At 37.2% G+C, this 27893-nt stretch overlaps 1 long non-coding RNA gene across 1 annotated transcript in view; it reads left to right on the forward strand.

Annotated features, from left to right (window-relative positions):
• The first annotated feature begins 20397 nt into the window (after nt 1-20397).
• LOC136386096 (uncharacterized) overlaps nt 20398-27893 on the forward strand; it is a 63111-nt gene continuing 55615 nt past the window's right edge. The window contains exon 1 of the long non-coding RNA XR_010747890.1: nt 20398-20480. This is a non-coding gene — a long non-coding RNA (uncharacterized lncRNA). The remainder of the gene's footprint in view (nt 20481-27893) is intronic.

The raw sequence follows: 27893 nt of genomic DNA on the forward strand, positions 1-27893 counted from the left end.
TTATCTCACACCCCACTCCTTCGTTGTCTCATCCTAGATATGGGGATGAAAATGGTACCAACTAGGGATGATGATAATATTGTCTACTTCATAGGGTTATTGTAAGGATTAAATTAAAATGGTAAAGCACAGTGACTGGCATATAGTAAGTGCTCCAAATGTGACATATTAGTAGATGATTAATTATTTAGCTATGAACTGTCATTCTTGATTCAAGACACTTTTTTCTTTTTTTTTTTCTTTTCTTTCTTTCTTTCTTTTTTTTTTTTTTTTTACAATATCATTAACTAAACTCACCTTCACTTTCATCCATTCCTTTGGTCAATGGCATCTAATTGGTGGTGGTGGGGTGAATGGTTGACTGAGTTGCAGTGCTTCAGACTCTTTAAGAAATATGCATCTCCTGCCAAGCTTTACTGTGTTTCTGATGCCAGTTCTAAATTGGTTTTTTCCCTGATGATTTATAGTATACTGATGATTTCTATAGCAAGAGCACCAAGAGCTAACTCTGTAATAAATATTTGGAATCTGTGATATCATTTAAAACCCTTTCTAGGTAGCACAAAAAGACTAGACATGATCAGCCTAACCAGGCAGTGGCACAGAAGATAGAATTGGAATGGGACATGGAGGACGCAGGTTCAAAACCCTGAGGTCACCAACTTGAGTGCAGGGTTGCTGGCTTGAGTGTGGGATCATAGACATGACCCCATGGTCACTAACTTCAGTCCAAATGTCACTGGCTTGAATACCAAGGTTGCTAGCTTGAGCCCAAGGTTGCTGGCTTGAGCAAGGGGTCACTCGCTCTGCTGTAGCCCCCCAGTGAAGGCACATATGACAAAGCAATCAATGAACAACTAAGGAGACTAAGGAGCCACAACGAAGAAGTGATGCTTCTCATCTCTCTCCCTTCATGTCTATCTGTTCCTCTCTCTCCATCTCTGTCACACACACACAGACACACACACACACACACAGCCTAGATGTGATTAGGTACACATTTTTTTTTGGAATCAATATTAGCCTTCCTGAGTTTATTCTTATTTCTCTAAAACACGTCCTCTTCTTTGCAGAATAAATTTCCAAAAATGAAACTGAACATGTCTAGCTCCCTTCTTGAACCCTTCAAGGTTAACCTATCTCATTGTCTTAAGATAGCTGTTCTTAAATTATGATCTGTGAGAATCTTAGAGATCTGTGAGGTAAATTGCAAAGTCAAAACAATGTTCATAATAATATTAAGGTATTATTTACCATTTTCACTTTTATTCTTTCATGACTATATAACAGTTTTCCAGAGGTTATGTGACATTAACATTACATTAAATTGGTTAAGTCAGATATGAGAATCAGCCCATTTTCTACATAAGCCTGACATTGAAGAGATTTGCAAAACACGTTTTCCTTTTTTTTTATTTAAATACATTTTTATTAATATTAATGGGGTAACATTAATAAATCAGGGTACATATATTCAAAGAAAACATGTCCAGGTTATCTTGTCATTCAGTTATGTTGCATACCCATTGCCCAGAGTCAGATTGTCCTCCGTCACCCTCTATCTAGTTTTCTTTGTGCCCCTCCCCCTCCCTCTAACCCTCTTCCTCCTTCCCTCCCGCGTCCTCCCTCCCCCCACCCCTGGTAACCACCACACACTTGTTCATGTCTCTTAGTCTCGTTTTTATGTCCCACCAATGTAAATCATGTAGTTCTTGGTTTTTTCTGATTTACTTATTTCACTCCGTATAATGTTATCAAGATCCCACCATTTTGTTGTAAATGATTCAAAGTCATCATTTCTTATGGCCGAGTAGTATTCCATAGTGTATATGTGCCACATCTTCTTTATCCAGTCTTCTATTGAAGGGCTTTTTGGTTGTTTCCATGTCTTGGCCACTGTGAACAGCGCTGCAATGAACATGGGGCTACATGTGTCTTTACGTATCAATGTTTCTGAGTTTTTGGGGTATATACCCAGTAGAGGGATTGCTGAGTCATAAGGCAGTTCTATTTTCAGTTTTTTGAGGAACCACCATACTTTCCTCCATAATGGTTGTACTACTTTACAGTCCCACCAACAGAAAACACGTTTTCCTTATGTTAACATGTAATTGATTTTTAACTATTTTAAATGAGTAAATAAATATTTTTAATATTTCCCAGTTTTAATTTCTGATATTATAAGTATTAACAGATACAACACATAAACTGAAGCTTTGTGAGGCCCTCCACAATTTTTAAGACTATAACAGTGTTCTGAGACCCAAAAGTTTGCAAACTGTTGTCTTAAGTTGAAGTCCAAACTCTGTTATATGGTTTACCATCCGTCATGATTTGGCCCCCGCATTGTTTTCCAGCTTTCTCTCTCTGCCTCTTACCTATGTTCTAACCACACTGAATTGCCTAGTTTTTGCTCTTTCACCCATAGAACATACTGTTCCTTCTGCTAGAAATCTCCTCTTCCCTTTACTTGACTAAATCTTACTCATACTTCAAATTCAGAATTAGATATTACCTCCACTGCAGTTGTACCTCTTTTGGCCTTTATCACACTATATGATAATTGCATGCTTTTTGTTTATTCGTTTTTCCATTAGATCGTAAACTATATAAGGTCAGGCACTATGAGTTATTCATACTGTTTTTCTCCTAAGGCTTTAATGTACTAAATAAGTACATTTTGAAATGAATTAGAGTGAACTGAACAGAAAGTTTGGTAAGATCCATTTAACAAACACAGAAGAAAGGATCCAAAGAAAATGAGGTCTTTTCATAGAACAAATCTCAAAAGAGATCTCCAGTAAATGAGTTCTTCTGGTTCTACCTTCACTGATCTCCAAGCTAGGCACTCATCTCCCATGCAAGATAAATTGCTGTGACAAATGCAGTTTTTGGATAATAGAATCCTGCAACCAGTAGTTCCATGCAGATAAGTCCTTCAGTCCTAAGGCTACTGACAGTTTGACCAAGTAATTCAGCCAGACTGTGTAGAACAAATGTTTCTTTATACCTAGTAGTATCCAACCATAGAGTCAAAATAAGAAAACCATCAAAAATGATTTAATAACATAGTAGGTGAAAAAATGATTTTATGAATAATAACTTGTATTTGGTTAAACCAAGAAATGATTTGATTTTGTTCAATTTTATTTTAATATCCCCAAGTGTAATCATTAAGATCTTATTTGTAATAACGAGTGTGGTTAGAGAAGATTGGACTAAATTGGTAAAATGATAATTACCTCTCTGTACTGTGTGCTATTTGTATTTGATTAGGAATATATTCAATTTTAACTTTTTTTATAAAAGTAAGAAATTAAAGGGATGAGATTCTAATTGAAAATAGATATCTGGAAGTTTAAGTGGGAATTCTCCACAAAAATCACATGAGAATCAAACTTTAGAAAACAGACATTAAATTGAAGGGTTAGGAATTATTAAACTTTATGCTTAAGGTTGAAACACATTCAGTTATTAATCGCTAATATCCATTATCATTCTGAGTCTTGAAATGACTGTGTGATATATTCTTGTTACTCTGAGCATGGATATGAACCAGCAACATCAATACTATCCTGAGTTTATTAGAAATGCTTCACCCAGACCTATTGTATTTGTGATATATTGCTATGTTGCAAATTGCCACAAATTTAGCTGCTTAAAACACATTATTACTTTATAGGTTTTGTGGGTTAGGAATCTGAACCCACTTTAGCTGGGTCCTCTGCTCAGGATGTCACAAGACTGCAATCAGTACTTCAGCCAAGCCCTGGCCAAATAGCTCAGTTGGTTTGTGTATCACCTGAAGCACAGAGGTTGCCAGTTTGATCCCTGGTCAGGGCACACATAGGAGCAGCTCAATGTTTCTACTCTCTCTCTCTCTGTCCCCTTTCTCTCTGTAGAATCAATAAAATAAACATTAAAAAAATAGCTGAGGTCTGATTTGAGGCAAGGAGTACTCTTCTAGGCTCACATGGTTATTGGTAAAATTCATTTCCTTGTAACTGTAGAACTCATAGAAGTGTACTTCTTTAAGGCCAGCAAAAGAATCTCTGACATTCCACTTCTGAGCTCTAGACCCTCTTTGAATAGGCTCACTTGACTAGGTCAGGTCCTCCCTGGATACTCCCCCCCTTTCATTAATTCAAAATCAACTGATTTGGAACTTTAATCATACAAGCAAAATTTGTTCATATTTGCTATTGAATATAACCTAATCATGGGAGTGACATTCCATCACATATTCAGATTTTGAATTTTGCCAATACACAATGGAAGGGAATTATACTGAGCATATTCACTAGGGGGCAGGGATCCTAGAAACCATCTTAGAGTTCTGCTTGCTGTAGCTACTGAATTAGAGCCTGCATTTTAACAAAACACCCAGGTAATTCATATGCATATGACATTTTGAAACATTGTGATATATCACCTTCTGAGATATGAGAAAACCAAAGCAACCACAAGTTAAGTAATTTATATTAATGTCATAGTCTGTTTGTAATGGAACCACTTCAACCCAAGTCTTCAGCTATTGATGAGTACAAAGTATCAATATGTTCTCTGTTGGACAGGCCTCAGAAAGAGAAGAGAGGAAAGTCTCTGGGGATCTGGAGTTTATGGGAAGGCACTATAAAAGAAAATAAACTATTATTTATTGAATATTACTGTGTGCAATAAACTATGCTTGGTACTTCCACATATGTTGTTACATTTCATTCTTATAATAACTCTACCAGTTAAAGCATAGCATTATTATTTTACTGATGAAGACACTGAGGATCAAAGAGATTAAGTAAACTCATATACCTTAGTAAATCATCTTAGGGTTCAAAGCAAGCATGTTTGACCTAATCGAGCACATCTTGTTTTCTCCAAAAGGGGAGAAAGAGACTGCCCAAAGAGAAGGCACAGAACCAAACCCCAAATATATCAGGGTTTCTGAATATGCCTTTTTCCTGTTGTATGTTGAAACAGACTGGGAACTCCTGAGTTCCCTAGAGGTTTCTAGAAGCTGGTAAGTGGAGATGGAACCATTCGAGAGCACAGGTCTCTCCCAGTAGTGCCTGTGCCATTCACGGAGATTCACTTTAAGATTATTGCCTGAGCACACTGTCAATGTTCTGCAAAAGCAGATGTTAGGGAACCCCGCCTGATGATGAAGAGCAAGACTCTGTATTTGGTGAGTGCATTTAAATTCTTGAAAGACAAAATGAAGACAGAATGGTTGCTGAGTAAATAGTGATAGCCGATTTCACATTAGAAAAGGAGGTGCTGCACCCCCCCCCCTTTTTCCCAGAAAAAGTTGACTATTTCAGATATTCTCCAGCTGGATTTCAGGATAAGATTGATCCATTCCAAACCAGAAAACATTTAAGATTTTATCCAACAGAAAGTTGCTTTATAGAGACACAAAGTAGATTATGTTTTCCTAAGGCTGAGGTTGTTAGGAGAGTTTCAGGCTCATTGCTAAGGATGAGGTGACCAATCATCCTCCTTTAGGGATTGTTGAGCAGATAAAATATACTATGCTCACGTTGTTAAAGATGGCACTGCCCATGTGGAAGCCCATCGCCCAGATGTTGGTATTGGTTGCCCTTCTTGCTTGGAATGGACATGATTATATTAATGTGTGTTGGGGATAGGCTGTGGTCAGGCAGGAACCTTGTAGCCTGGGGCTTGGTTTTGGGACTAAGCCTTTCCCATCCTTTTTGATGTGGGGTGGTGCACTCTCATGAGGAATCCCATTATGCCTCAGAAAAGTGACTTTGTATCAGAGACTTCCTTGTTTGTATATTGGATTAAATGTTTAGGTTTCTACACTATAAAGTGGGGCAGACCGGGAGCTTGCTCTATCTCGGTTTCTTGAGTTTAGCATTAGAGGAGAGAGCAGAGAAATGAAAGCAGAGAAAGGCCACGTGGAGGAGGCCAGGAGAAGCAACCAAGATGGTGGAGTACTGAGAGAGAAGCCAGTTTGTGCAGAGTTTGTGCAGAAGGGAGGAGATGGGGAACAGAGGTGAATAAGGCTAGTGAGCTAGAAACCTTTGATTCTAGGAAACTCAAATAAGTCAGTAGCTTTGTGAGCACTGAATGAGTGGGTTTTTGAGCCCAGTGTATGTTTTTACTTTCCCATCGGGTACAAGCTAGGATTAAAGATGATGGCCCACCAGTTCTTGGCTCCGTTGTTTCATTACTGACTGTCCAAATCGAATGCAAACCTGCATGGGCAAGGTGGCTGTGATGGTGGCTGTGGCTCCTGGCCTTACAGGAGGACAGTCCTTCTTTGGTAAGTTCCGTCTTCCCTCAGAAAGTGTCCTCCTACCTATCCTCCATTTTATATTAGAAGCCTAATCTAATATTCCGTATTCGATCAATGTAGAGTCGATCCATCGCATGTGATGTGACATATTTGTGTCTAAATGAGTACTTTTTTCTTACCATTATTATTAAAAATTAATAGGCATGTAAGCATAATTACAATATAAAATATTACAAATGTTTTTATTATGCATTTATCATATTATAGTGTATTACTGTTGCAATGAATAAAATGTTTCTTTTATTTATGATATTGTTTTCTTCAATTTATTTTTGTCCTCTTTTTCATTGTAAAAATGTTGGTCACCTTACTAAGCGGTGTGAGGTTTGTTTTCTTTCAAAGTAATGTAAGTGTTCTAAAATTGATTTTGGTAGTAAATGAATGCTTTGTGAATATACATCTCAAGAAAGCTTTGTTTTTAAAGTTGCTTTGTAGCAAATTTTAGTGGATGAGACCAGGCAAGATTGAGATCAAAACACTGTATTCTAAATAAACTTGTGGACTACACTTTAAATTAATATTATAGCAGTGGTCAGGAACCTTACATGTAGAATATCTCTTCACTTTTTTCCTTTCATGAGGAAGAGAAAAGTTTATCTGTTCCTCAAGAAATATCACTTTGATCCAACCCCTGCATGAATGGAATTAATTACTTTTGGCAGAGTCAAAAAAGCAACTGCCAAAGAGAGTTATATAAACTATTATTGGATGGTCTCCTTGCCCTCATGGGCCATAAAACTCAGAGGAATTTTACAGAGTAGAAAAGCAGGTTTTATTTTGACCCACAGAACCAGTATGGTATCCATTAGGTCAAAATTAGTTGATAGGTGAGAGAGGACTACTCTGTCCTTGCTTCCAAACACTAATCTCTATTCCCTCCTAATCTCCAATTACTTATTTTTGTTTAGAGCCTCTGGATAACAGGGCTCACTTCTTTAACTCCTCCCTGCATATTATTTTTATGAAGCAGCTAAGCATAATGGAAAGAGCACTGGCTTTGGAATAAGAACTATGATAGACTTCTGGCTCTTTGGTACTCTGTTACCTTAGGGGATTATTTTTAACTTCTTTGAACTTCACTTGTTTCATTCTTAAACTGGGGATTCAGTACTCTTAAAGTAAGCATGAGGTTTATCTAGTACTCAGTAATAAATTCTAAGCTCACTGAGTATTAATTTGGAACATTTAAAGTTTCAGTTTTTTGTTTGTTTTTTCAGCGAGCGAGAGAGGACAGACAGGGACAAACAGACAGAAATGGAGAGATGAGAAGCAACAACTCATAGGTGTGGCACTTTAGTTATTCATTGATTGCTTTCTTGTATGTGCCTTGAATGGGGTCTCCAGATGAACCAGTGATGCCTTGCTCAAGTCAGGACCTTGGACTCAAGCCAGCGACCATGGTGTCATGTCTATGGTCTCACACTCAAGCTAGCAATGCCATGGTCAAGCTGGTGAACACTTTTCCATGTAGATATACCCATGCTCAAGCCAGCTACCTTGGGGCTTTGAACCTGGCTCCTTACATCCCAGGTAAACACTGTGCTACCACCCGGTCAGGCTAGAGTTTCAGTTTGAGACAGTTTTATAGAGGTAGCTTATAGCTATCTAGGTTATTTGCTTGTAAGTCAAGATTCTACATCACATTTTATCTCCTTGCAGCCAAATAAGTTACACATTAGACCATCTAGTAGAAAACTATAAGGTCTTTCCTGGAAATGCTCAATGCACTGATTTGTAAGGGAAATGTAATTACAAATGCAATTAGCTCTGGTTTTATGTCTTATCAGGGAAGGGGATGGGTGATGAATGCAGTCCATGTTAAAATAGCAAAACAAGACAATGTTTAGAATACTGAAGGATGCTTACTATTTTTTTCAGCTTTCCATGATATGATCTATCTCATAGACTCGACAAGGTGGTGGAGATTTAGTCACAACTCTCAGTCTTTTCAACTTGTCCCCAGGCTTCACGGATGTAGGGCTGGCTCTAATTCTAAAGTTGTGGGATGCATCATATAGCCAGCATTTCAGTTGTACCTGTTTCTTTCCATTCTTCATAACCCCTTGGCTATTTAAAACCCAAGTCCTTCCCCTTTGTGTCTGGACATATGGTAGAAATTGTCAGTAAGTTTGTGTTTTGTTTTGTTTTTTCAGTTCAGCCAATGGGTAGAGAACAGGGGACTTTGGAACTTTGATGCGGGAGGAAGGAACAAAAATGAGCTCTCACTGAGGGCTGTGCTTCATGCTTATTCTTCAATAAAACTGGGCCTTTGCACTGGGAAGACCAGCCTCCTCTCAGTGTTATCTCCTACAGCGTATTATGTTTAAAGAACAGTATCTTTTCAGACTCAAGTTATGTACAGAAAGCTGCCTCACACAGCATTCAGCTTTCATAATCTCCAGGAAGACAATTGTGAGGAGAAAATCCATACTGCCATGCAAAATAGTAAAAAATAGAAAATTCAGGAGGCATGTTTCATGTATATGTACGCAGTTTTATTTCCTTCTTTTAAATTTAATGTATTTTGAACACTTTTCTATGTAGATATACCATTTTTAATGTTTTCATAGTATTTTATACACATTATAATTCTTAGATATCTGTTCTCCAGTTGTTCAGGCTTTGCACTTAATATTATCAACATAGACTGCTTTACTGAGTCCCTCTGCACAGATCTGCTAAAATAAAGACAAGTGGAAAGAATTTGGTATGGGACTCTAAGGGCTATTTTTTACTATCTAATACTCTTTAGTCTGTTATGAATCCTTAGTGTGGTCATTTTGTTTTCATCACAATGATTCTTGGATTTCTGTTATGGGAGGATAAGATGGATATAAAGAAAAACCTGATTGCTGACAAAAGCAGAATCATTTCTTGTGCACTTTCATCATCCAACATGAAACCAAGTAACACGAAACAAAATACACTAGGCAGTTTTTACCAGAAGTCAGCATATCTGTCAGGACAGAGCTAGTGGTTTAAATGGATCTGTGTAGAGGGACTTACTAAAGCTGTTTATGACTGTATGTTAGGTTTAAAGCACAAATGAGAAGTTGTCACCTTTGTGACTTTTTGATGTGGAGTTAATATAAAACACTATGATCAAAGATTATGGGAGTGAAAGCCAAGGAAAATGGTAGCATCATTACATTCTGATTGTTTATCTTAAAGTTGACATCTTGGTAAGATGAATTTGTTCTCAGAATATCTTTGTGAAATTGAAACCATTAATGGATCACTGTATGAAAATGCAGATAGAGTGGACAAAGTCAAAGAATAATCTGAATTTTACTTGTGAAAATTGTTCCTAACATTCACTTTTGTGGTTAAAGTGTATAAGAGATTTAAATAATTCATCAGTCACCACAAAGATGTTCAGCATGTTTGAGCCCCAACAATTGACCAGTTCAGTGGTGAAATTCAAATAATTAAACAGGCGGTTCTTTGCTCTAATGACCATTTTAAATATTAAAAAAAACAATATACCAAAAGGCAGTTTATTATTTCATGGATTTAGTTCTTAAATAAGAACAATAAAAGAGGTACTCAAAACCAGATTCTGTTATAAGAAAGAGTTTTAAAATGTTAATGAAAAAATATTAAATAATACCTGACAAATAACAATAAAACTTTTATTTAAGCTACTTGCATATTGCTTCTTGATTGGCATCCTCACTTGCAATTTTTTTCAACTATGGACAGAATGAACATTACTATGGGCACTTAAAATATGCTGTTGCTCAGATGAACATTAAAAAACAGTGAAGAATGCAAGCTCTGGCTAGTTTGCTGAGTGGTAGAGCATCTGCTTGGCATATGGATGTCCTGGGTTTGAATCCTGGTCAGGGCACACAGGAAAAGTGCCCACCTGCTTCTCCACCCTTCCCCCCTCTTCTCTCTTCTACCCTCCTGCAGCTGATGCTCCATTATAATGAGTTGGCCAGGGTGCTGAAGATGACTCCATGGCCTCTGCTTTGGGTGCTAAAATGGCTCCAGTTGCAATGGAGCAACACCCCAAATGTGCAGAGCATCGCCCCCTAGTGGACTTGACATGTGGATCTTATTTGGGGCACATGCAAGAGTCTATATCTGCCTCTTCTTCTCTCACTAAAAAAATTAAAAAGAAAAAAAGTAAGGAATGAAAATATGTGATTTCCACATTGGGTGGGGCTGCCCAGGTGCTCACATTAGAAAGGATCCTGATTAGAAGTGCCATTTAAACAATTGGTTTGCTGAACTCAACAAAAAATTAGGTATTGGTTCTGCCGAACTTGTGTGAACTGGCTGAATCCCACCACTGGATCAGTTCTATCCAAATACATTCTGTGGATAATGTCTGATAAACTTGTATGTCCCATGATTAACCCATGCTAATGCTCTCTCATCAGAGAATGTTATGGTGCAGGTACTGATGATTTAATTCAAATTAACCAAGATGTTTAGTTTCTACTAGATAAAGGCTCCTCTTGGGGTCACCCAGAGTTAGAATGTGTCACTCAAGCATCTTGCTGTTACTAGCTGGCAGTAAGTAGTGTGGGAAGAAAGACGTGGTGGGCCTAGATATGACAAGACAAGGACACAGTGAGGAAGGCTGTGATTTGTTCCATAGAAAAGAAAATACGAAATGTTACAAAATTTCAGAAAAGAAAATAAGAAAGAGATGAGTGGGGAAGCAGAAAGGAAATGTCAGCAAAGATTAAGGCACTGTGAAAAGTGGTCAATCAAAGGATGAGAGAAAACTCAGTCACTGGTTTAAGGAGTTCACAATCTAGTGGGAGAAATAGACTTGAGAGTGACATGTGCATGTGTGAGGGCACATACACACAATGACTGAAACCAGAGTGTGGTAGGCAGAAACTATCTGTTCCACTTCTTCCTGTGGGCCAGGAAATGCAATACTTAGTACTAACATAGTCTCAGAACAACCCTGAGGCTTAGTTAGGATTATCTCTATTTTCCATAGGAGGAAACTGTTGCAAGAGGATTAAAAATCTAGCTCAAGATTATTTAGTTAGTAAAGGGAGTAATTTAAACCCATGATTAATAGCTGTTTTTAAAGAGTGTCTGCTATATGCTTTGTACTATTAGATATTCCATATAGATTGTGTTTTACAACAATTCTGCAAAGGGTGTACTATACTCATCATTTTAAAAATCAGAAATTAAATTTGAGAGAAGTTTAATAAAATTAAGCACTATTAGCCTGACTAGGCAGTGGTGCAGTGGATAGAGCATCAGACTGGGTTGCGGAGGACCCAGGTTCGAGACCCCAAGGTCGCCAGCTTGAACACGGGCTCACCTGGTTTGAGCAAAGCTCACCAGCTTGGACCCAAGGTTGCTGGCTTGAGCAAGTGGTTACTTGGTCTGCTGTAGCCCCCTGGTCAAGGCACATACGAGAAAGCAGTCAATGAACAACTAAGGTGTTGCAACAAAAAACTGATGATTGATACTTCTCATCTCTCTCCATTCCTGTCTGTCTGTCCCTATCTGTTCCTCTCTCTGACTCTCTCTCTGTCTCCTATAAAAAAATAAAATAAATTAAAAAAATTATGGAGATTCTGTGAGACATCAAAAGGTAGCACTTCAACAGATGCCTGGAAGAGTGGACAGAAAAATGCAAATAAAAGGACACTAAAGCCTGACCAGGCGGTGGCGCAGTGGATAGAGTGTTGGACTGGGACGCAGAGGACCCAGGTTCAAAACTTCAAGGTCACCCGCTTGTGTGCGGGCTCATCTGGTTAGAGCAAGGCTCGTTAGCTTGAGCCCAAGGTCACCGGCTTGAGCAAGGGTCACTCAAACTGCTGTAGCTCCCCTCCCCCTGGTCAGGGCACATAGTTTCAGCAATCAATGTGAAACTAAGGAGCAGCAATAAAGAACTGATGCTTCTCATCTCTCTCCCTTCCTGTCTGTCTGTCCCTCTCTCTTCTCTCTCTGTCTCTGTCTCATACACACACACACACACACACACACACACACAGAGGATACTAAGAACATGTGGTTGAAATGCAAGAAAATAGCATTTTCTTAGAAATAGGAAAGCTAGAGGTAACCATGTATGCTGACAGTCAAGGAGTCAAACAAAAGCAGACCAACATAAGTCACTGGCTTAATTATTTAGAAAGTCATTTCTATAGGAAGTAAATCCAATTTATGATAGTGTAGTTAGAAACTGGATTGCAAGTTAATAAAGAGTGAGCATGAGGTGAGAAAATGAAGAGAGCAAATGTAGATTACAAATAAGTAGTTGAAGGAACTAGAAAGATAAGACTGTAACTTGAAAAAGAAGCAGGGATAAGGAACAATTTGTTAGGCTAGAGGAAGATTTGCATAATCCTGTTGACAAAGGGGAAGGAATCAATAGAGATATTGAAGATGGAGATGATTGATAAAGTGCCAGGAAGGCAGGGAGAGATGGGAACAAAAACACAGCACAAAGGTTAGTCTTGGAATGTAGAAGGAACAATTCTTTCAAGATAGAAGGGAGAGGAAAGGATAGGTCGAGACAGAAAATATAAAATGGAAGCAAGGCAATTTTTTTGGAGCTCCTGGTGAATGACCTCAATCTTCCCTGTAAAGTAAGGGGCAACTCCATCTTCTTAGCTATAGACTCTTTCTTAAGATTAAAAGGCTTAAGTCATTACAATACAAATACCCTTATTGCTTGCATTTTGACAGTATGTGGTGGAATTTATTTTTATTTCACAATCTTACTAAATTCTGCTTAAATGTGGTTTTTAAAAGTTTTGTTTTAGAAACCTTAGTTTGGCACCTCTAAGCTCTTTGTCAGAAAGCAGTTATATCGGAAAGTTTATATTGAATCCTATGTGTGATGGTTGCTATGGAAACAATTGAATGCTAAGTTTATTTTATACAACACCCAGCTAAGCTATTGATCAGGTGGGAAGGAGACAGCATCAAACTATTTGGCTCAAGGAGAGGAAAAAAGAAACATTAGAGAGATTTTTAGGTGAAGAGAAAACCTTGGCTTGGGAAATATACAATCAAAGTTTTCATATATACAAATATTGGGTAGAGATGGTTAGGGCTTTATGTTTCTGCTTTAAACAAGCAAAGGTGTTGACATAATGTGTGCTCAGACAGTCTGGCGGGGAAGATGACATGAGGCCTTAGCAGACAGAGAGCGTTAATAGATAAAACTTAGCTCAAAGAAGTAAGCAAAAGACTAGAATCAGGTCATTAAGTCCAAGTAAAATTACAGCACAAACAATGCCTGAGTTTCAAAATCAGATAAAGCAACTATGTAGAAAAGAAACAGAGAAAGTGACAGAGGTGAAAAAAAACCTTATTGAACTGGAAAACAGTTCATGTAAATCTCACATATCCAGACTGCAGTTAGGGTCTATCAGGCAGCCTAATTTTTATACTTTTCTATTTCTAGTCATAGGTGATGGTAGACTGTTGGTGGGACAGGTTGACCATAGCTAGGAAATTGAACTTTTATCTTTTCATGTCCTTGTAATAGAATTTCTCCAAGACTGGAAAGAAGTGAATGTAAACTCAATTCATTATTATAGACCAAGAGGAAAAGCATGTCAGGAAGTGGACCGATCAGTTATATCGGCATAGAAACACAATAGTCAACAGTGAGTCACAGAGGCAAATGTCTAAGACATCACAGTAATTTAATCCCATACATAACTCCTCTTGTATTAAATCCACACTTACCATGTAAATTTGTTTCAATGATGTCCCATTATTCAATTATTTGTTCATTTTAAAGATCATGTACAGAAAGTACAAAGAATAAAATAAATAATGACTACCACCTAGAAATTAATATTGTTAATATTTTGGTAAATTTCCTTCTAATTTTATGTTTTTAGAGCTATATAACTTCATTATTATTATTATTAGTGAGAGAGAGAGAGAGAGAGAGAGAGAGAGAGAGAGAGAAGGAAAGATAAGTAGAGACAGACAGGAAGGGAGAGAGATGAGAAGCATCAATTCTTTTTTGCTGCACCTTAGTTGTTCATTGACTACTTTCTCAAATGTGCCTTGACTGAGCGGCAGGGGGGGGGCGGACTCCAGCCAATCCAATGACCCCTTGCTCAAGCCAGTGATCTTGGGCTTCAAGCCAGCAACCTTTGGGCTCAAGCCAGCAACCATGGGGTCATGTCTATGATCCCACACTCAAGCTGGTGACCCCACACTCAAGCTGGTGAGACTGTACTCAAGCTGGATGATCCCATGGTCAAGCTGGTGACCCAGGGGTTTCAAACTTGGGCTCTCAGTATTCCAGGCTGAGACTCTATCCACTGTGCCACTGCCTGGTCAGGCTAGAACTATGTAACTTTAAATGGAGATATTTGCTCAGATTTACAGAAATATATGTTTAATAGATATACAAGTGTTATAAAATTAGAACAATACTATATAAATCTATATTACACTATTATTCTATAAAGAACTTTTCCAAAAAATCCTTAAATATCGTTTTGTTTTGTTTTTTAGGTTTTGTTTTTTTTTTAAATTTAATGCAGTGACATTGATAAATCAGGGTACATATGTTGAGAGAAAATATCTCTAGATTATTTTGACATTTGATTGTGCTGTATACCCCTCCCCCAAAGTTAAATTGTCTTCTGTCACCTTCTATCTGGTTTTCTTTGTGCCCCTCCCCTCCCCTAACCTCTCTCTCCTTCTTCACCCCCTCCCCCCTCCCCCAACCTCCAGCCCCTGTTGCCATCACATTCTTGTTCATGTCTCTGAGTTTCATTTTTATGTCCCTTCTATGTATGGATTCATCTTAGTTTTTTTTTTTTTTTCTGATTTACTTATTTCACTCCGTATAATGTTGTCAAGGTCCATCCATGTTATTGTAAATGATCCGATGTCATCATTTCTTATGGCTGAGTAGTATTCCATAGTATATATGTACCAAAGCTTTTTAATCCACTCATCCTCTGACAAACACTTGGGCTGTTTCCAGATCTTCGCTATTGTGAACAATGCTGCCACAAACATGCGGGTGCATTTCTCCTTTTCGAGCCGTTCTATGGTGTCCTTGGGGTATATTCCTAAAAGTGGGATAGCTGGGTCAAAAGGCAGTTCGATTTTCAGATATTTGAGGAATCTCCATACTGTTTTCCGCAGTGGCTGCACCAGTCTGCATTCCCACCAGCAGTGCAGGAGGGTTCCCTTTTCTCCACATCCTCGCCAGCACTTATTCTGTGTTGTTTTGTTGATAAGCGCCATTCTGACTGGTGTGAGGTGATATCTCATTGTGTTTTTAATTTGCATTTCTCTAATGATTAGTGATGTTGAGCATTTTTTCATATGCCTATTGGCCTTCTGTATGTCCTCTTTGGAGAAGTGTCTATTCATCTCTTTTGCCCATTTTTGGATTGGGTTGTTTGTCTTCCTGGTGTTGAGTTTTACAAGTTCTTTATAAATTTTGGTTATTAACCCCTTATCAGACGTATTGTCAAATATGTTCTCCCATTGTGTAGTTTGTCTTTTTATTCTGTTCTTGTTGTCTTTAGCTGTGCAGAAGCTTTTTAGTTTGATATAGTCCCATTTGTTTATCCTGTCTTTTATTTCACTTTCCCTTGGAGATAAATCAGCAAATATATTGCTCCGAGAGATGTCCGAGAGCTTACTGCCTATGTTTTCTTCTAAGATGCTTATGGTTTCACGGACTACATTTAAGTCTTTTATCCATTTTGAGTTTATTTTTGTGAGTGGTGTAAGCTGGTGATCTAGTTTCATTTTTTTGCAGGTAGCTGTCCAATTTTCCCAACACCATTTGTTAAAGAGACTGTCTTTACTCCATTGTATTTCCTTACCTCCTTTGTCAAATATCAGTTGTCCATAGAACTGTGGGTTTATTTCTGGGTTCTCTGTTCTGTTCCATTGATCTATATGCCTGTTCTTATGCCAGTACCAGGCTGTTTTGAGTACAACGGCCTTGTAGTATAACTTGATATCAGGAAGTGTGATACCTCCCACTTTATTCTTCTTTTTTAAGATTGCTAAGGCTATTCGTGTCCTCTTTTGGTTCCATATAAATTTTTGGAATATGTGTTCTATATCTTTGAAGTATGTCATTGGTATTTTAATTGGTATTGCATTGAATTTATAGATTGCTTTGGGTAATATAGACATTTTAATGATGTTTATTCTTCCTAACCATGAGCACAGTATATGCTTCCACTTGTTTGTATCTTCCTTGATTTCTTTTATCAATGCTTTGTAATTTTCCGAGTACAAGTCTTTAGTCTCCTTGGTTATGTTTACTCCTAGGTACTTTATTTTTTTGGTTGTAATTGTGAAGGGGATTGTTTCCTTAATTTCTCTTTCTGACTGTTCATTGTTGGTGTATAAAAATGCCTCTGATTTCTGAGTATTGATTTTATATCCTGCCACTTTGCTGAATTTATTTAACAGGTCCAGTAGTTTTTTGACTGAGACTTTAGGGTTTTCTATATACAATATCATATCATCTGCAAATAATGATAGTTTTACTTCTTCTTTTCCAACTTGAATGCCTTTTATTTCTTCTTCTTGTCTGATTGCTGTGGCTAGGACTTCCAGGACCATGTTAAATAAGAGTGGTGAAAGGGGGCACCCCTGCCTTGTTCCTGATCTTAAGGGTATTGCTTTTAATTTTTTCCCATTGAGTATGATGTTGGCTGTGGGTTTCTCATAGATAGCTTTTATCATGTTGAGGTATGTTCCCTGTATTCCCACCTTGCTGAGAGTTTTGATCATGAATGGGTGCTGGATTTTATCAAATGCTTTTTCTGCATCTATTGAAATTATCATATGGTTTTTCTCCTTCTTTTTGTTTATGTGATGAATCACATTGATTGATTTACGAATATTGTACCAGCCTTGCCTCCCCAGAATAAATCCCACTTGATCATGGTGTATGATTTTTTCCATATATTGTTGGATCCGGTTTGCTAATATTTTGTTGAGGATTTTAGCATCTATATTCATCAGAGATATTGGCCTATAATTTTCTTTCTTTGTGTTGTCTTTGCCTGGTTTTGGAATCAGAATTATGCTCGCCTCATAAAAGGAGCTTGGAAGTCTTCCTTCCTCTTGAATTTTTTGAAATAGTTTGAGAAGGATAGGAGTTAGTTCTTCTTTGAATATTTGGTAGAATTCTGTTGTGAATCCATCGGGCCCTGGACTTTTCTTTGTTGGGAGTTTTTTGATAACTGTTTCGATCTCATTTGGTGTAATCGGTCTGTTTAGGTTTTCTGATTCTTCCAGATTGATTTTTGGAAGATTGTATGTTTCAAGGAATTTGTCCATTTCATCTAGGTTGTCTAGTTTTTTGGCATACAGTTCTTCATAGTATTTTCTTACAATATTTTGTATTTCTGTTATGTCAGTTGTTATTTCTCCTCTCTCATTTCTAATTTTATTTATTTGAGTCCTCTCTCTCTTTTTCTTGGTGAGTCTACTTAAAGGTTCATCAATCTTGTTTACCTTTTCAAAGAACCAGCTCCTAGTTTCATTGATCTTCTGTATTGTTTCTTTAGCCTCTATGTCATTTATTTCTGCTCTGATCTTTATTATTTCCTTCCTTCTACTACATTTGGGCTTTACTTGCTGTTCTTTTTCTAATTCTTTTAGATGCAGGGTTAAGTTGTTTATTTGAGCTTTTTCTAGCTTCTGAACGTGTGCCTGTAGTGCTATGAAATTCCCTCTCAGCACTGCTTTCGCTGTGTCCCATAAATTTTGAGTTGTTGTATGCTCATTGTCATTCGTTTCTAGGAATTTTTTTATTTCTTCTTTGATCTCATTCTTAATCCATTCATTATTTAACACCCTGCTATTTAGTTTCCATGTGTTTGAGAATTTTTGAGCTTTTCTGCTGTGATTCATTTCTAGTTTCATGCCGTTGTGATCAGAGAAAGTGCTTGATATGATTTCAGTCTTCTTAAATTTGTTGAGAGCACTTTTGTGCCCTAACATGTGGTCTGTCCTAGAGAATGTACCATGAGCACTTGAAAAGAATGTATATTCTGCTGCTTTAGGGTGAAAGGATCTGAAGATATCTATTAAATCGAGTTGATCTAGTGTTTCCAAAAAGTCTGCTGTTCCTTTGTTAATTTTCTTTCTTGAGGATCTATCTAGTGATGTTAGTGGGGTATTGAAATCCCCTACTATTATAGTATTGCTGTTGATCTCGCCCTTTAAATCCATCAAAGTCTGCTTTATATATTTGGGTGCTCCTATATTAGGTGCATAGATATTTATAATAGTTATATCTTCCTGTTGGATTACTCCCTTTATCATTATGTAGTGACCTTCTTTATCTCTTACTATATCCTTTGTTTTAAAGTCCAATTTGTCTGATATAAGTATTGCTCCCCAGCTTTTTTTTCATTTCCGTTTGCATGAAATGTTTTTTTCCATCCTTTTACCTTCAATCTATGTGTGTCTTTTGTTCTAAGGTGTGTCTCTTGTAGACAACATATGTGTGGGTCCTGTTTTCTTATCCATGCAGCTACCCTATGTCTTTTGATTGGATCATTTAATCCATTTACATTTAAGGTTATTATTGATATGTAGTTGTTTATTGCCATTTTCTTCTTTAAAGGTGTATTCCTTTTTTTGCTATATTCTTTTCCAAGTTTGATCTGTTTACAACAGGCCCCTTAACATTTCTTGCAGCGTTGGTTTGGTTGTAATGAATTCCTTGAGTTGTTTTTTGTCTGGGAAGCTTTTTATTTCTCCTTTGATTTTAAACGATAGCCTTGCTGGATAAAGTAGTCTTGGTTGTAGATTCTTGTTCTGCATTACTTTGAATATTTCTTGCCATTCCCTTCTGGCCTCAAGTGTTTCTGTTGAGAAGTCGGATATCATCCTTATGGGGGCTCCTTTGTAGGTGATAACTTTTTTTTCTCTTGCAGCTTTTAATATTTTCTCTTTATCGCTTAGCTTTGGTATTTTAATTATGATGTGTCTTGGTGTAGGTTTCTTTGGGTTTCTCTTTAATGGAGTCCTCTGTGCTTCTTGGACTTGTGAGAGTTTCTCTTGCATTAATTTAGGGAAGTTTTCAGTTATGATATGATTGAACAAAGTCTCTATCCCTTGTTCTTTTTCTTCTTCTTCAGGAACCCCTATGATGCGGATGTTATTTCTCTTCATGTTGTCACAGAGCTCTCTAAGTGTTTCCTCTGACTTTTTGAGTCTCTTTTCTCTTTTCTTCTCTGCTTTCATGCTTTCATTCCAGTTGTCCTCCAACTCGCTGATTCGATCCTCAGCTGTATCCATCCTGTTTTTAATTCCTTCCATTGTGGTCTTCATTTCTGATATTGTATTTTTCATCTCTGACTGATTCTTTTTTAATATTTCAATATCCTTTTTTATACTTGCTATTTCTTTATTTAGGTTTTCAAACTGCCCCTCCATTGTTGTTCTAAGATCTCTAAGCATCCTTACAATCATTATTTTGAACTCCGCATCTGGAAGTTTGATTATTTCCATATCACTCAGCTCATCTCTCAAAGGTGTCTCTTGTGGTTTCATTTGGGTTGCACTCCTTTGTCTTCTCATAATGGTGTTTTATTTGTGGAGTTGGTTGAGTCTAGGCTTGGTGTTGTCTGCCTCAAGTTTTCAGTTGTGTTATTTCTAGGTCTTCTTGGGTTGGTATCAGCTATTATTTGTAATCCACTTTCAGATTTGGGCAGCTTTGAAGTCTTGATTTGTTTGTTTTCTTAACAGGTGATAGTCTTGTTAACTGATCTCAGCAGGGGGCTTCCTTGAAACTGTAACCAGGAATGCTGTGGGTGTAACCTGAGACACTGAAGGTCTCTTCCACCAACTAATCTCACTGGGGGCAGGGTTTTTTCTCAGCTTCAGTAGGGGGAGGTGTATCTTAGATCTCCATGGAGACCTGAGTTACTGCCCCTCCTCCCCACTTCTTGTTTTCAGCTCTGTCTTGTTGCGCTGATTGGAGCTGGATAGATGCCCGGAGATCTCTGATCCCGAAGCACTTCAGCTCTGTTTTGTGAAAGGTTCAGTCCCTCCCCCAGCTATGGCCCGCCTCCAGCACAAATGAGTCAGCTTTTTTATTTCGTTTCTTGCATACCTTATCCCCTCACAGTCTGTCCCTCTCCATGACCTTTCCACTTGGGAGATAAGCTGGTCTTTTCAACCCACCTTGCTCCCTGGTCGCCAGGTAAGTGGCTGAGAGCAGTAGTTTCTGCTCTTTTTCCTCTGTGAAATCCTCTCTGGGCTCTCAGCCTCACCACCCCCCCTTCCGTTCCTATAAGCAGAGGAGATTCAGGCACTCCTTACCAGGATTATTGTGGCTTCCTCTTTGCTCCTTGGTTTTTGAGAGCTGTTCTTGCAGCTCAGTGTTGGTTTTTCATGCTGATTTTTCCTAAATTGATTTGTATTCCAGTTTGGTGTTGAGAGCTGGGCGTCTGTGCGTCCGCCTACTCTGCTGCCATCTTCAAAAAAAATTAAATATCGTTTGATAACATGATTTTGAAAGGTTCCTTATGAGCACGTAGCATGAAAGCATTAATTTATTTAATTAATTCCTGATTGTTAGAAAACTGGCAGACTTTTTTGGGGGGTGGGTGATTAAATATATTATTGGGGTGATATCAGTTAATGGGATCATATAGGTTTCAAATGTATATGTCTATGATACATGATTTTTATATTCCATTGTGTGCCCAGCCCCCAAAGTCAAATCATCTTCCATCAGCTAGAAAATGTGGTGCATTTATACAATGGAATATTACTCGGCCATAAGAAATGATAAAGTACCGCCATTTGCAACAACATGGATGTATCTTGAGGATATTATGCTAAGTAAAAGGTGTCAGTCAGCAAAAACCAAAAATCATATGATTTCACTCATATGTGGGATATAAAACTGAAACCATAGACACTGATTTTCAGTATTTCACCTTTAGAAATCTTTGATTAACACCTGTTTCCTTAAATCTTGGTGTCCATTTATGGAAGTAGAAATTTTATATTATTGTTTATGTGCATCACTTTTGATGCCTATTGCCATGCTGCCTTAAAGGATGAGTTTTCTGAAGTACAGGTTTTAGATTAGAATACGTAGGCCTGGCTGGATGCTCAGTTGGTTAGAGCATCATGCTGAAGGTCAGGTTATGCAAGATTTAAGGCTTTTGATTAATAGGGACAAATTTCCTCCTAGAAATATTTTAATAATTTATTTGTGAAACCCATTTTGTCCTCCACTTACATAAACAGTGATTACCAACATGCTTTTACATGTTCACAAGTATTATAAGTAAAAAAAAATTGGTGTGCTGATTTAATTTATGTTGTACATAAGGTTGGACATTCTTACATGTTTATTTACCTTTCGTACTTATCTTGTGAGTGTTTTAGTCATGTATTTTGTCCAAATTTCTTTTTAGGTGTTCATTTTTTACTTAACTGCTTGCCAGAAATCATTTTATATATAAAAAATGTTAACCCTTTATGTGTAATGTATGTAACAAATATATTTTTCCTGGCTCTCATTTTTCCTTCAATTTATGAGGTTTTTAAGACACAAAAGTTTATCATTTTTAATACAGTCAAGTATATGAATCATTCCTTTTAAGTTTTTATATTTTAAAACATCTTTTATTATTTATGCTGACTGATATTTTACCTGTTTTTCTACTTTTATGATTGCCTTAATTACATTAAATTTTAAAAGATCTAGTGTGCATATGTATGTGTATATGGACACATATATTTGCAAGGACATTTTAACTATGAAAAATTGGTTTGTTGTTTTTCTTCTTGAATCTCATCCCTTAGCCCACCTGGAATTAAATGTTAATTCAGAGCTAATTCAGAGACCATATTAGTAAATAAAGTGCAATGCTCTGTTATCAATCATACAATTTTGTTTTTTTGGTTAGTAAGAAGTTATATTTTAAGCACTTTACCTCATAATGTGTTTTATTGTGATTTCTTTGAGGAAATTGGTTGAGAATTTTAGGTAAAGCATATTGTAGTACAGGATTTTCCCATTTAAATAATTGAAAATAGTTGATGGTTAATATTTTCACACAGGATTTCTGATTTTCAGATACGGGTTACTGATATTGAATGGAAAGTGACTGTATCTCCTCAGAATCACACTCATATAAACATCCAAACATATCAATTTGGGGAACTTGGTATTTTTATATTCATTGTCTGAGTAATGTGTCAACTTATTATAATATATTTAGAATTTAATACCCTTTTTTCAAACATTATTTTTGCAATTTATTCTTAAAAGTATATTGCCTCTTCACATAGATTCAAGTGTACCACCAAATAAAATCTTATACAAATGTAAAGAACTATGATGTTGGTGGTGGGGACGACGCTTGAATTGGGGTTAACTCAGTGGCTTAATCCTGTGGATGAGAACTCAGCTATAATGAGTTCTAATCTAGGGCAGTTAATAAGCATTTAAACAACTATGCCTTCTAGGTGGAAGAAGAAATTACTATAGTAATCAATTAAATCCTCTGCTGGTGTGAGTGAGCATATGGGATGAAGGAGGGATCAGTGTGTATAGTCTTTTTTTTTTTTTTTTTTTTTTTTGTGAGAGGAGGGGAGATAGAGAGACAGACTCCAGCATGTGCCCCAACTGGAATCCACATAGCACCCTGTCTGGGGCTGATGCTCTGCCCATCTGGGGTCATTTGTAACCCAGCCACTTTTAGTGCTTGAGGCAGAGGCTCTGTGGAGCCATCCTCAGCACCTGGGGCCTATGTGCTTGAACCAATCCAGCTATTGCTGTGGGAGGGAATAGAATGGGGGAAGGGCAAGGGGTGGAGAAGCATAAGGTCACTTCTCCTGTGTGCACTGACCAGGCATCAAACCCGGGATTTCCACACACCTGGTCAATGCTCTACTGCTAAGCCAACCGTCTAGTACCCAGTGTGTATAAACTTTAGAATAATCTTTAATTGTATTTCACACCAATTCAGACAGACTAAATCATCATTGACTTGGAAAATTAGTGATATGGCTAGAAGATAAGGGAAGGAGAAAGGAGAGATAAATGATGATGATTGGGGAGGAGACTCTGCTAGCCTTCACAGCACCTTGGGAGAATTTCTGAAGTTGGTCTGACCTGCAGGTGAAAAAGCCTGTCCCAAGAGGGGGGTCTGGACTGCACAGAGTGGGCTGGATTTCAGTCCAATAACCCTGTGACCAGGTACTCTCAATAGGCCACTATCTGTCAACCCTGCTGGATGGTCCAGAGTGGAAACCACGTGGCCCTCTCAGGATTAGTACTTGGGATATTTCATCTGATGGCTTTTTAAGTGATTTACAGGAAAGAGTGCATATTTATTTTTAAAATTTATTCTGTATAGTAAAATGTTTAAATAAAAAGGGTGAGTGTGCCTAACCTGTGGTGGCACAATGGATAAAGCTTCGACCTGGAATGCTGAGGTCGCTGGTTCAAAACCATGGGCTTGCCCTGGCCAGTTGGCTCAGTGGTAGAGCGTCAGCCTGGCGTGCAGAAGTCCCGGGTTCAATTCCGGGCCAGGGCACACAGGAGAAGTGCCCATCTGCTTCTCCACCCCTTCCCCTCTCCTTCCTCTCTGTCTCTCTCTCCCCCTCCCGCAGCGAGGCTCCATTGGAGCGAGGATGGCCCGGGCGCTGGGGATGACTCCTTGGCCTCTGCCCCAGGTGCTAGAGTGGCTCTGGTTGCAACAGAGCGACGCCCCCGAGGGGCAGAGCATTGCCCCCTGGTGGGCAGAGCGTCGCCCCCTGGTGGGTGTGCTGGGTGGATCCCGGTCGGGCGCATGCGGGAGTCTTTCTGACTGTCTCTCCCCATTTCCAGCTTCAGAAAAATACAAAAAAAAAAATTAAAAAAAAACCAAACAAACCATAGGCTTGCCTGATCAAGGCACATATGGGAGTTGATGCTTCCTGCTCCTCCCTCCCCCTTCTCTCTCTCTCACTCTCTCTCCTCTCTAAAAAATTAATAAAAGAAAAATTAAAAAAAAAAAGGGTGAGTGCATCAGGTATAATGACAAAAGCAGCCAGTTATGTTTTGGAAACAGACACTTAGGAAATGTATGTGAAATAATTAAAGAAAGGATGGGACATTGGGAAAGGAGGAGAAATAAAGAAGGAGGATCTAGATACAAAGGAAAAAAAATAAGTATATTGCATCTTCAAGTGTAAAAAAAAAATCCATATTTTTATTGTAATTGAATTACTTCTATGTTTAATATTGGAAATTTTGCAGCTTTTGTTACATTTATGTTTCCCATTAAGGCACATTTATTAATGTAGACTTCTATCTCTTCTCGAAAAATTTTGAAGATTTTTCTCAAGCAGCCATTGCAAATTTCTACTTCTCTTGTTAATTGTATGCATTAATTTTGTAAATATACAAATATGTATATAGATATGTATACATAAAAATCATTATAAGTTAGGGGGGTTTCATATATAGGGAAATATCAACATTGTTATTATAAGGAATAGCATTTTCCTCACATCTTTTCACTATTTCTAAAATTTCTTGATGCATCTCATATTTTATTCAGTTGCTTCTCTAGTTTCTGAAGTAATTATTATCTATAAGTAACGATAAATTATTTCCCTTCTAATAATTTTACTCAAAACTTTCAGAATGGAAATTGGGAACACTTAATATTTTACTAGACGCCCTTTGAGTAGCTTTTTCTACTATTTTTCCCTCTTTTTTTTTTTTTTTTAGCAAAAGACAGACAGGAAGGGACAAGATGAGAAGCATCAACTCATAGTTGTGGCACCTTAGTTGTTCATTGATTGCTTTATCATATGTACCTTGACCAGACGAACCAGTGACCCCTTGCTCAAGCCAGTGACCTTGGGCTCCAGCCAGCAATGTTTGGTTTCAAGCCAGCGACCATGGGGTCATGTCTATGATCTCATGCTCAACCTGACAACCCTGTAATTAAGCTGGTGAGCCTACGATCAAGCTGAATGAGCCTGTGCTCAAGCTAGCGGCCTCGGGGTTTCGAACCTGGGTCCTCAGCATCCCAGACCAATGCTCTATTCACTGTGTCACTGCATGGTCAGGCATTTTTCTGCTATATCTTAGTAATGTTTTGAATCTTTAATAATGCATAATAATAAACCATACCTACATTCACTGAATAAATACAAATCAGCAATATTATTTGCTAGTATTTTGTAGTATTTTTAATATATAGTCATAAGTGTAATGATTTTATATTTTTTCTCTTTTAATTAAATTTTGGTATCAAGATGTCTAAATTTCATTAAATCAATTGAGAAACTTCCATCTTCATTTATAATTTAAGATAATTTCCATGCCATCTAAATTATATGCTACTGAACATTTACAGAACTATCTGAGGTTGGAATCTTCTTTGATGATGGTTGTTTGCCCATGGTTATTGATCTTCTTAGATGTTGGGGGTTTTACTAATTAATATGGTAATTCACTTGTTTAGAAAGTTATTCATTTAATTGAGTTTCTCACATTTATATTTATATTTTTCTTAAAGACATGCCTGAGCAGGTTCGATTCATGCTAAAATTGAGAGGAAGGTACAGAGATTTCCCATATACCCATGCCTCACACACGCATAGTCTCCCTCACTATCAACATCCCCCACCAGAGAGGTACATTTGTTACAACTGATGACTCTGCATCAACACATCATAATAACCCGAAGTCTATAGTTAACATTAAAGTTCACTCTTGATGTTATATATTCTTTGGGTTTGGAAAAATGTATAATGACATGTATCCACAATTGTAATATATGTAGTATTTTCACTGCCCTAAAAATCCTTTATGCTCTGCCAATTCATTCCCCCACCCTTCCCTGGCAACCACTGATCATTTTAGTGTCTCTATAGTTTTGCTTTTTCCAGACTATCATATAGTTGGAATCATACAGTATATAGACTTTTCAGATTGGCTTTTTTTCTTAGTAATATGTACTTAAGTTTCCTTGATGATTTTTTATGGCTTGATAGCTCATTTATTTTTTAACACTAAATAATATTCCATTATCTTGATGTAGCACAGTGTACTTATCCATTCACCTGCTGAAGGACAATTTGGTTGCTTCCAAGTTCAGCAATTATGAACAAAAGTGCTATAAACGTTCATGTGCAGGTTTTTGTATGGACATAAGTTAGTAGAGATAAAGGACTGTATTGCTGGATCATATGGTAAAAATACGTTTAGTTTTATAAGAAACTGCCAACAGTCTTCCAACGTAACTGCACCATTTTTAGTTTCCACCAGCAAGAAACTAGATTTCCTGTTTTTGTGTATCCTCAGCAGCAGAGTTTTTTATTTATATATATATATGCATATATATGTGTGTGTGTGTGTGTATGTATGTGTGTGTGTGTGTGTGTGTGTGTGTGTGTGTATATATATATATATATATATATATATATATATATATATATATACACACATACATACTTCACCTGGCTTTTTTGAGATATAAGTAATGTATAACATAACATAAGTTTAAGGTATATAATGTCAGTTTAGCTACACATGTGTATTGTGAAATAATTACCACAGTAGTTAACACATAGATCACTTCATATAATTACTTTTTCATTTTTATGGAAGAACAGTTAAGACTTACTCCCTTAAAAATTTGAAGTGTACAATATAATATCATTAACCATAGTCACCATGCTATACATTATTAGATCACCAGAACTTGTTCATCTTTTAATTGGAAATTTGTACCCTTTGACCAACACTCCCTATTTCCCTGAACCTCCCAGCCTCTGGCTGCCATCATTGTGTTCTGTTTCTCTGAGTTCAGTTTATTTTGATTCCACATATAAGTGAGCTCATGTGGTGTTTGTCTTTTTCTGTCAGTCTTACTTCATGAGTAAAATGAGAACAAAGTCCATACCTGTTGTTGCAAATGGCAAGATTTAATTTATTTTTATGGCTGAACAATGCTTCATTGTGTATATATACTACATCTTGTTTAGCCATTCACCCACTGATGGACACTAAGACTCCTTACCTGTCTTGGCTTCTGTGAATTATATATACTGCAGTGAGTGTGGGGTGCAGATAGCTCTGCAACATCCTGATTTCATTTCCTTTAGATACATTAGAAGTGGTATTATTGGATCATATGGTAGTTTTATTTTATTTTTTTTTTGAGGAAACTACATACTATTTTTTATAATAGCTGTAAAAGTTTAGATTTTTACCAAGAATGGGAAAGTTTTCTTAACATTCTTACCAATCCATGCTATCTCTTATCTTTTTTATAATAGCTATTTCAATAAGTGTAAAGTGATATATGATTGTGATTTTGACTTGCATTTCCTTGATAATTGATGCTTAGCATCTTCATGTACCTGTTGATCATTTGTATGTCGTCTGTGGCAAAATGTCTGTTGAGGTCTTCTGTCTATTCTTTCATTTTCTCCATTGAGTTGTATGAGTTCTTTATATTTTTTCATTATTAACCACTTATCAGATAAATAGCTTGCAAATATTCTCTCCCATTCTGTAGTTTGCCTTTTTATTTGGCTGTTTCTTTTGGTTTGCAGAAGCTTTTTAATTTCATGTAGTCCCACTCTTTGA

Source organism: Saccopteryx leptura, chromosome X, assembly GCF_036850995.1.
Source record: "Saccopteryx leptura isolate mSacLep1 chromosome X, mSacLep1_pri_phased_curated, whole genome shotgun sequence".
Classification (NCBI taxonomy): domain Eukaryota; kingdom Metazoa; phylum Chordata; class Mammalia; order Chiroptera; family Emballonuridae; genus Saccopteryx; species Saccopteryx leptura.